Below are 10,719 nucleotides of genomic sequence, written 5' to 3'. Positions count from 1 at the left end.
GTACCTCCTCTACCGCTTCCTTTCTTTTTGAAGCATCATTAATTTCCAGAGGGTCCTCAACAACAATGGGCTTTTCAATACTAGCCCACATATTCTTTGGATTCACTTCTTCTTCAACAACCATGGGTTCTTCAACCATTTTCTAATCGTCACCCAACACATCCTCTTTCACTAACGCCTCTTCCCCAATTGTCTTGCCACTCCTAGTAGTAATTGCATTGCATTTATGATCACCATCATTTCTTGGATTTGTAACTGTATCACTAGGGAGTGAGCCTTTTTGCCTTTGGTTGAGGATAGCCGAGATTTGGCCAAGTTGAGACTCCAATTGTTTAATGGAGGTGGAGTGTGAACTCACAACTTTCCCCATTGATTTAACCTCATCTCTAGTATCCTTGCAAAAGGTATCGGTGGATTCCACTTTCTTCAACACCCTTGACAACATATCTTCAATTTTTGAACTAGCGGGATCGCTAGTGGGCGGTTGACTAGAGCTTGGTTGATTACCCTTTGGAGGGACATACAGATTTGAGCTTCGATGATTGTTGTAGTTGTAGTTGTTGTTGTAACCCCCTTGATTGTTTTCACGATTATCTCTCCAACTAGAGTGACCTTGATCTTTGTTCCAACCTTGATTCCCCTGACCTTGCCGCCAAGATCCTTGACTCGGACCTTGGTAGTTCAGACGGGAACCCTCCCTTAGATTGTTGGCATAACTTGCCTCCTCATCATACAATTGGAAACATTGCTCATCCGGAGAACCCCCTTCAAAAGATTCTACCACATTCACCATTTTGCTTCCGCTACCCATGAAATGTTTTGTAAGAAGATCCATTTGGGTGAAAAGTTTGGCCATGGATTCATCTCTCTCTTCCTCCTTCTTAATCATCTCATGAGTGAGCATATTTTTGGAGGAACTTCCTCCACCTCCTTCAGAATCCCTAGTGTGCCATGCTTCATTAGTCTCGGTCAATTTATCCAACAATTCACAAACGGTGGCATAAGAATTATCCATAATAGACCCCTCTGCGATGTTGTTTGCCACTGATTTGTTGACCGAGTCTAAAGACCTATAAAATGTTTGTAGAAGCACACTATCGGGCAACCCATGCTTGGGATAGCTTTTCACTTTCTTTTTAAAACGAATCCAAGTTTCATGGAGAGCCTCATCGGGAAGTTGACGAAAGTTATTGATTTCGTCCCGGAGTTGTAACATCCGCGATGGAGGGAAGAACTTCTTGAGGAATACTTCGATCAATTCCTCCCAAGTAGTGATGGATCCGGACCGGAGATCATCTAACCAAGCCGTGGCTTCCCCCGTTAGGGAGTACGGGAAGAGTCGTAGCTTGACTGCTTCAATTGAGACACCCGGATGCACATTGGTAGAACAAACCCTAAGAAAGTTCCTAAGGTGCCTATTCGGGTCATCTTTAGGAAGACCACCAAACAAGCCCTTAGTGTTGAGCAGGTGTATCATTGTGTTGGTCACGTGGAAACTCGAGTTTCCAATTAGAGGCGGGGGCTGAATTGCGGCTGCATAGCCTGCCCCCGCAACTTCTTCACCAACCGCCACTGGTGGATTTTGTATGGGGTTACCCTCCTCGTCCATATTGCCTGCACAATACACAACAACAAAGGGAAATAAGAAAGGAAATAAAGACTAAAAAGAAAGTTTTACATTAGTTAGTAAATTTCTAGACCGTATTCCCCGGCAACGGCGCCAAAATTTGATACGCCCAAATTACGCCTTAAAAATCAGGAGTAAGCGGTCGTTGTCAAATATAGAACCCAACGAGGTTGGGGTCGAATCCCACAGAGAATACAGTGAAGAAATATGCTTATCAAGTGTAACGCTCGACTATTAGTCTATATTTCAAGGGCGAGGGGGATATAATAGTAATTGATTTGATGTTTGTTTACTAATAACTAAAAGGTGTTGTTGTAAGATGTAAACTATTGGAGAAAGGGACTAAGGTTGCGGTTCCAATGGAAAGTAATGCGAGTGGGTATCAGTTCAACCTTTTTAAATGTCTAGATGAGATTAACGATGGATTACTTAATTTTATCAAAAGTCTTTCGACCAAATTAATAAATATCATTACTAAGCTTTCTCAAGCCTTAGAATGTGGACAGAGTAAACACCCAATATGCTACAAGTTAGCCATCCTATCTCTAGCTCAAGCTATTAGATGGGTTTAATGACCCAAATCTTTGCTATTTAACCCTTTTCCTAACTTCTACCTTCTTTCTCAAGCAAAGTGAAAGTACTTAGGCGCAAATGATGTTTGCAACCATCAAGAGACGTTAAAGTATGAAGAGTTGATAGAATGCATCATTAACATATAAATGAGGTATAAATATGAAACTCAATCACATAACTAACACATTTGGTCCCAGAACCTTAGCTAATGGGTTTAGCTAAACATTTGCATTAAGTAAGAAACAAAGATAAATAATATAGCCATAATGCTTACAAAGCTTTTTGGGAGAAAAGCCACAAAATAAAGTACAAAATTCCTCTTTAAAGCTTCAACAACCAATCATAAATGTCTCCTTCACAAAAAGACAATAATAAGTGCAGAGAATGTCTTTTTCAGAACCCTAGGAGGGTATTTATATCCACCAAAAACTTGCATAAAGTTAGACAAAAATAACCCTGCAGACGCAACATGCGTCTCGCATGTTGTGTCGCAAGACAAACATGCGAGACCCGAAGCATGCTCAGCAGCCACATATTGTGCTCTTGACTTCAGGCTTCCTAGATTTCGGACAAAATTTGCATTAACACTGTTGTATCACAAGTTTAACATGCGAGTCGCATGTTGGTCTCACAGATTGCGCAACCTTTCATCTCTCTTCTTCAGTGGCCTGTCATGCTATGTGATGCAATTGTGGATCCACAGGCATGACATGCGGTTCGCATGTTGTGCAAAGTGTGTCCTTGGCCTATTTTGCCTCATTTTGTTCCGTTATGCTTTCCGAATATTTTTCCCTACAAAGTGACAAAAACATGCTAAAAGTAAAACCAAGAGTGCTTGAAGAGTCACAAAAGCTTAAGGAACAAGTATCGAATGTGCCGTAATTCCGCGGCTCATCACCTTTTGCTTCATCTAATTGCATAAAAAATCTTAATATAACTGACACTTATAATTCTAATCTATTTTTCGTAGAATTTCAAAATACAGTGAGAAAAGAGTACCATTAAAATAGTTGTTTAATTTGATGTATGTATTTGACATAATGTTGAAATGAGTATTACAACACATAGTCGTTTAATAGAAAAAATAATTTATTGTAAGGAGTGATACTCATTATCATTCTTTACCGTGCTTAAAAAATATATTAATGATTAATTTATTTTTTAGTAAAAATAATTACACATATTATTAGCTTATTTACGTTTAACTATCTCATACCTCCTTTTTTGCTTGTACCGAAGTTATTTTGCTTTCCGTTAAAACTTTAGTCAATATCTCCGGCATAAATTAATTTTGTAAATCATATATAATAATACTAAATAGGATTGTTCACTAAAATTTTCAAATAGTAATTCTTCATTAAACAGAAAATCAAATTTGTATTTTTCCATTTTAAACATTTGAAATTAATTAAGATATTTGAATAATGTAAGTTTGAAAGATGGAAGAATGGGACGACCAAGGGCAAAAAGGTAATTTCAGAGCTAACATTTTGGCAGTCTCTATTGTTATTGTGCTTGAAAGCTGTTGTACCAAAATGCTTTGTAGGTGTACGTTTTCCTCAATTGGACAAAAGACTCGGATGCCAATTAGTTTTCTTCATGTGGGTCCCATTCTATTGACACCTTGCAGCCTTTTGAATTTACTAATACCCACGCGGCTATTTTAAACTCCTATATCTTTATTTAGTTTTTGTCTTCCTCCTAAGTAATTTAAATTTCAACCAAAAACAAAATTGTTCCTAATTTTACAAGGAAGACTTAAGTAACATTGAGATGGAAATCCAATCCAACCAAACCAAATTACAAGCAACTCATTCACGAGAATGGCACACAACCAAAAAAAAAAAAACTAATAATTACCAGGATAAATTTCAATTATTGTTTCGAAAGATCGGCGTCTGAAAAAATCAAAGTTAATTTAGAAATTGTGCGGAACAATTATATTAATCCTATTACAAATTCTTTGTTACATAATTGTTTGATTACTTGTACACAGTGATAGTTTTTATTTTATTTAATGAGTTTAATCATGAAATGTAAAAGGGAATAAAGGAATAATGTATAAGTTTATTCTCAATTTACCATTTGCTTAACTAAAAATAGCCTAATAAATTCTACTAAAATCAACAAAGTAACTACATTTTTTATCTCAAGTCGTATTATTGTGTGGATGTCCATACAAATTTATTTGGATAAAAATGAGCAGCGGAATCAAGATTTCACTAAGCGGATTCAAAGTCAATATACGAAGATGTCAAAGAGATTCGACCTCTACTATATATATATATATATTTATGAAAAATAATTTTAACCTTAAATATACAATATAATTTCCAGAAAGTGGATTCAAATTAAACCCCATGTGCTCCGCTCATGAAAAAAACTGTGATAGTATTTGAAAGGTAATATGCTTAGTATAAAGATGAGTTAATTATTTAATTTGGAGCATGGAACTTGGATTTATAACTTCGAGTTTCTACAATAAAACTAATACTCACTAGATACAACTAATGTAACATTTTTGATGAAGATGAAAATCAGTTATTATCCTATAAAAATCTCTTTATTCTATTTTTTTAATTGTTTAGTAAACAAAACTTTTTTGTTTGTTTTAATACTACTTAGGATGGTCCATTCGGTCCCAAAACGGAATTTTACACATAAAAACAGCACTCATTAACTGATGCAGTATATATGATTTCTAAAAATTGTCTTTCCAAGCTAATTTGCATTTATTAAGAAAGCTATAGAATAACTTAACCAAATATCTTTAAATTAATGTTATTGACTTGTTTTTTAATGAATGCGACAGAGTTAAAGACATATTCTTTTTTAACTGAAGGTAATACATTTTTTTTTTGTGTAGATTGCCCTTCTTTTGGAGTGGCCTTTGATTTTTGTTCCTCAAATTGATGGTCTTTAATTTTTGTCCTTCGCCTAATATCCCGAGATTCTGGGTTTGAATCCTAGCTCAGTAAAAAAAAAAGAATTTCACTAGGTAGAGGTTTGGATTCACAAGACAGAATTTTGCCTTCAAAACTCTGTCTGCAAAAGAAACTCTGATGCTGGGGCAGATGTTATGCAGACATGTGAGTGGTAATTCACTTTGATAGTGTTTTTCTCCAATTTGGACTTACTTTAGGCGATTTTGCTTTGTGTCAGCTGAGTAACTTTTTGATCTGTTTTCATAGGCTAAGGGATAAGAATAGAAGCATTGTTGAGAACACTCAGGTAATGTTTGAGATTGCCTTAAGGCTGATTTTGCCCAAAGCTCTACCTTAAGGTAGAGTATGAAACTCTGCATGAAGCATGCAAAACTCTGCCTTGCGATTTTTCTTTTTAAATTTTTAACTGAATGGGGGTTCGAACCCAAAACCAAGAGGTTCTAACAAAGGACAAAAATTAAAGACCACCAATTTAATAAGCAAAAATTAAAGACCATCCAAAATAAGGCCATTGCTGCGAATTGCCCGAGGTAATATACAACATAAAATGTTGCGCCCGTGCAATGACATCTAGTTCTGTATATAATAGGCTTTTTCGCTTCTATGTTATTTTAACTTTCCCTATTTGGGAATCCTTTTTCTTCCTCCCTTTCTTTAATCCCATTGTCATCATTTTCCTTCTTCTCATCAACAGATTTCACTTGAGTTATTTCCACTTGCTTAGCCTTTTCGTCTTCCTTCTCTTTTATCTTTTTGTGAAGAAAATTAATCAATCCATTAAGGGAATCCTCAACTTCATCTTCCTTCAATAATTGCTCTGCCCACTTCTGCTGGTGTCACATTGGCTATGTCAATAATTTCCTCAATTTCTTTGAACAATTTATGATATTTAATTCCTAAGTAATTAGATGCAAGAAGTTTAAAGCTGCATGGCGTGCAATATGCCATGTGAATGTGCACGTCCATTCTTCCAGGTCGCAACAATGCAGGATCGAGTTTTTCTATGTGATTTTTTGTGAAAATTATGATACTTTCGTCTCCACAGCTCGACCATAGTCCATCGATGAAATTTAGTAAACCAGACAAGGTCACCTGCAATAGAAAATAAATTAGGAAAGCATGGACTATACACTACCACCATATCCAATTCTTTTTGGTTTTTAAATTTTGTCCATTTGTGATATACTTGATCAATATAATTAAGAGTCAAATATTAAGAAAATGATGTAACTTATATGCAGTATATGTACAAAAAAAAAAAATCACTATCAGAGTATTTTAACATATTGTAGCAAGTATTTTATCTTACTTTTCAGATTACTAATTCACTTTTATAGATAGTTACCCGTAACTTTTTTTTTTATACGACCTATAGCATAAAAAATCTTTCACACGCTCAGTTGTGTTGTGATATCGATAAATACCTTATCCATGCCTGGTGTTTATCAAAATCAAGTGACTAAATTTAGTAGTTAGTAATTAAAGTAGGAAGATGTCACACTTAAACATGATTAAGAGATAAATGTACGTATGAAATAAACATGTCTTATTTGATTGATTTGTGCAAAAATTGAGTGTGAGTGAGCTAGGAAGGTGAAATTGCTTTTTAGATTGATAATTTTGAGAAAAAAGTAAATAATTTGTTATAATCGGGCTAAAGATTACTGATAGCATAAAAATTCTTCACAGCGTAATACAACTTAAGTCTATAACTAGCTAGTAGGAATATAGTAGTAGTGAGAAAAGAAATGGAAAATAAAAGACTAATTACCTTGCTTTCTAGCTGATGAAAACCATTTGAATGAACAACAACAGCTCTATTAGCTAAATTATCTTGCAAGTCAATGGTACAATCAATGTCCTCTACCACCAAAATAGACTTATTGGCCTTAGCAACCAACAACTTCCTTAACTCCGAGTTGCTTCTCAGGGCAGTCAACTCCAAATCATATATGTCAAAGTTCAAATAATTCGCCATCGCAGCAATTAATTAAACTAGATTTCCCCATCCCCGGAGGACCATATAACAAATACCCTCTTTTCCATGCCTTCCCTACTTTCCTATAATACTCTTTCCGCTTCACAAAACTCTCCAAATCCTTCAAGATCATGTCTTTCTGGTCCGATTCCATTGCGATTGTCTCAAAAGTGGCAGAATGATCAAGATTCACCGGCTTCCACATGTCACGTAAAGAGCACATGCCTTCATAATCCACAGTGTGAATCTTGATCGTCTTGTTTTCGTGTTTTTGTAATTTTGCTTCTTTCATGATGTATGGCAAGTAAGAATGAAGGACAAGGTCCTTGTTTTTCTTGTGAAATGTCAATTCAAAGGGCCTGATTTCAGATTTTAGTGTGGAAATCGTGTCCCTGAAATTGTAGAAGTGTTTAGACTCTGTGTGTTTGGAAAGCCAAATCCATTTGAATGTTTGTCCATTGTAAACATCTATCACCTGTTGGAATAAAACCTTAAGATTAAAACCAATCACTTCTAAAAATACATGAATTCACATCAGATAAATTCTGTAGCTAACAGTAAAATATGTCGCTAATCCCATTTAGCGACGGATTAGCAAAAATTATGTTAGCTATTAGCAATTTGGCGACAAAGTTCATAGCTAATTCCATATTTTTTTGTCATCATCTTCACAAGATGTAATTCGTCAAATTATGAAGAAGGCAAATTAAATGCGAAAGCTTACCTAAACTCATTAATATGGACTATCTTTCAAATCAAAACATGAAATTGGAAAAGTCACTTGTCGAATGGTGGACTATTACAAGAAAAGAAAAAAACATATATCTGATCTGGAGACCATACCCATATTTATATTATGCATAGTTTCTTCGTTTCTAATTTAGCAAATTAAGCTAGCGTATCTACACATAAAACACATAATTTATGATGCGTCTAAACTATGTCTTCTTATGTTGATTTAACTTAATTCTAGTTCAACTGATCTATCATTAAATTAGAAATTAGACCAGCGTATCTACACGTAAAAACACATACCTTATGATGTCTCTTGTGCTTATTTAACTTTAGGGATAGGCCACTATTACCTTTGAACTTTGGCCGCAATTGCTACAACAAAACTTTTTCAGGGTTCTTATTATTCCTGAACTTTTTTAAAACGGAATAATTACTACCCTGACACTAAATATCTACTCTCTTATAGGAGGTTGACATACACTTTCCTTGCCACTTGTATATTTATTTGTTTTCTATTTTTTTATAATTCTTTTTGCTTATGTAACAATTTTTTAAAAATTCGAAAAATTGAATTTTCTTTAAAAAAAAAATGAAAAATGGATATTTAAAAAAAATCCGAAAATTTTGATCTTTTTAAATCCCGGTTTAAAAAATAAAATAAAAAAACTGAAAACATGGATTTTTTTTAAAAAAAAAAGTACAGTCTAGATTTCATTTTTTTAGGACACTTTTATTTTTCAAATAAAATCTGAATTATTTTAAAAAAAATCAGGAAAAAGTGTTTTTTCTTGTCAAAATGTCCAAAAACTGAATTTTTATAAAAAAATGGAAAAACTAAATATTTTTTTAAAAATGTGGAAAACCCGTTTTTAAACTAAATCTGGAAAACTAGATTTTTTTTCATATGTAGAAAAAAATAATTAGTTTAGAAAAAAACTTTAAGCTTTAATGATATATAATTAATTAGGTGAATTAAATGTGAAGTACCCAATTAAAAAATGATACGTGTTAGATTTTTGTGCTTCTCACTGTCCCAAAGAAAGTGAAATACACTCTCCTTACCACATTAGTGCTTGGGGTGGTAATTATTCCGTTTTAAAAAAGTTCAGGAAGTAGGCAAGATGTGTCGTAACAACTTTGACCAAAGTTCATGAGGGTAACGGTGCCTTATCCCTTTAACTTTAAACATAAGCAAACTACTTCTTGTTTTGGCCAGACTTTTTATGATAACAAATAGTACTAAACATGCAACTATGGTTGTATATAGGGCAAATGTGTAAATATACCTCTCAACTTTGCGATTTAGAGCAGATGTATTCCCGTTAAAAAAACAATATATATACCCTTATTGTTATAAAATGGTGCAAATATACCATTATCCTTAGCCAAATAGTGCAAATATACCTTTTTCGTAACAAGATTTTTTTTGTAAATCTTTTAGCTTATCTTTTAATTAAAAAAAATGTCATGTGACTTTAAAAAAAAAGTCTACTCATTTTTTTAGACATATTTTTCTAACGCCACATGATAAATTTTTTCCTGGTGGATCGGGTCTGGTTCATTTAAAAAAATATTTTCGTGCCTTTACAAAAAGACAAGTCTACCCAGTTTTTTAAATAAACCATACCCGACCCACCAGGAAAAAACATTATCATGTTGCTTTAGGAAAATATGTTAACTAAAAAAAAAAAAGGATAGATTTTTTTTTTAAGGCCACGTGGTAATTTTTTAATTAAAAAATAAACTAAATGATTATAAAAAAATTTGTAAGCAAAAAAGGTATATTTGCACCATTTTGTAACGTCAGGGGTATATTTATACCACTTTTATATCAGGAGTATATCTGCTCTAAATCGCAAAATTGAGGGATATATTTGGACCTTTACCCTTATATACATGTGCAATACATTACCTCTTCATTCCGTTCCACGGCGATGTTGAAATTCTTCTCCTTCTCAGGCTTGCTGACTTTGAGTCGATGGATGTTAGGGGACAACTTGTTGCCCAAATAGATCACAGCAGCTTCATAAATTTCGTTATTCACAACTCCATCAAATTCTTCAATCACCATTGTCAGCTGATTTGAGAACTCAGTGAAGATACTTCTGAGTCCAAAGTAGAGATACTTATGATCAGAGGTAACAATTTGAGCCCATATTTAGAAAATTAGCTCATTTTACCCACATATTAGTGAGTTGAGTCACTCATATTTTAGGTGGGTAAATATGGGCTTCGAGCCTCTCTTTAACCCATAAAAATGTGGACAAATATGGATATCCATATAAGAACACACTAGACCCAATAACAACTCATTTTGAAAATGAATTTTTTTTTTTCTTACCTTCCACCTCCAACCCTTACTGCACCACCCACCTCACCATGCCTCCCACCCCCCCCCCCCCCCCACACTTTTTTTTTTATTTCATATACTTTATTTTTCTTTTATAAAAGCTTATAAAAAAAGGAGAAATTTTTTTCTTACCTCCCACTCCGTTTCCTACCCCCACCCCACCATAACCCCCCAAAATTCAATTTGATATATTTTACCTTTATAATATTTTATAAACATACACTTGAAATAATAGTATACTTGTATAATATGAGTTAACCCATAACCAATCCAATCATTTATCACCCAACTCATATTTACTCACATAAAATATGAGCGGTTTGAAACCCAACCCATTTTTATTCAAACCATTTTAAACCAAACCAAATCAAATTCAACCAAATCCACTCATTTGTCACCCCTACTCATGGAGTTCCGGTGGGATGTAGTCGTGGACTATCGTACGGACCAACATGACTGTCGCAGCAACAGAGCCTACTGTTGATAAAACCGTCTTGGCCAGGGCCATTTT

General features: G+C 34.1%; 1 pseudogene; it reads right to left on the bottom strand.

Annotated features, from left to right (window-relative positions):
- Positions 1 to 5,707: 5,707 nt before the first annotated feature.
- Positions 5,708 to 9,929, bottom strand: LOC132620121 (protein HYPER-SENSITIVITY-RELATED 4-like; annotated as a pseudogene).
- Positions 9,930 to 10,719: the final 790 nt, after the last annotated feature.

The sequence above is a fragment of the Lycium barbarum genome, chromosome 11, assembly GCF_019175385.1.
Source record: "Lycium barbarum isolate Lr01 chromosome 11, ASM1917538v2, whole genome shotgun sequence".
Lineage (NCBI taxonomy): Eukaryota > Viridiplantae > Streptophyta > Magnoliopsida > Solanales > Solanaceae > Lycium > Lycium barbarum.
This window is presented reverse-complemented; position numbering and strand designations above follow the sequence as displayed.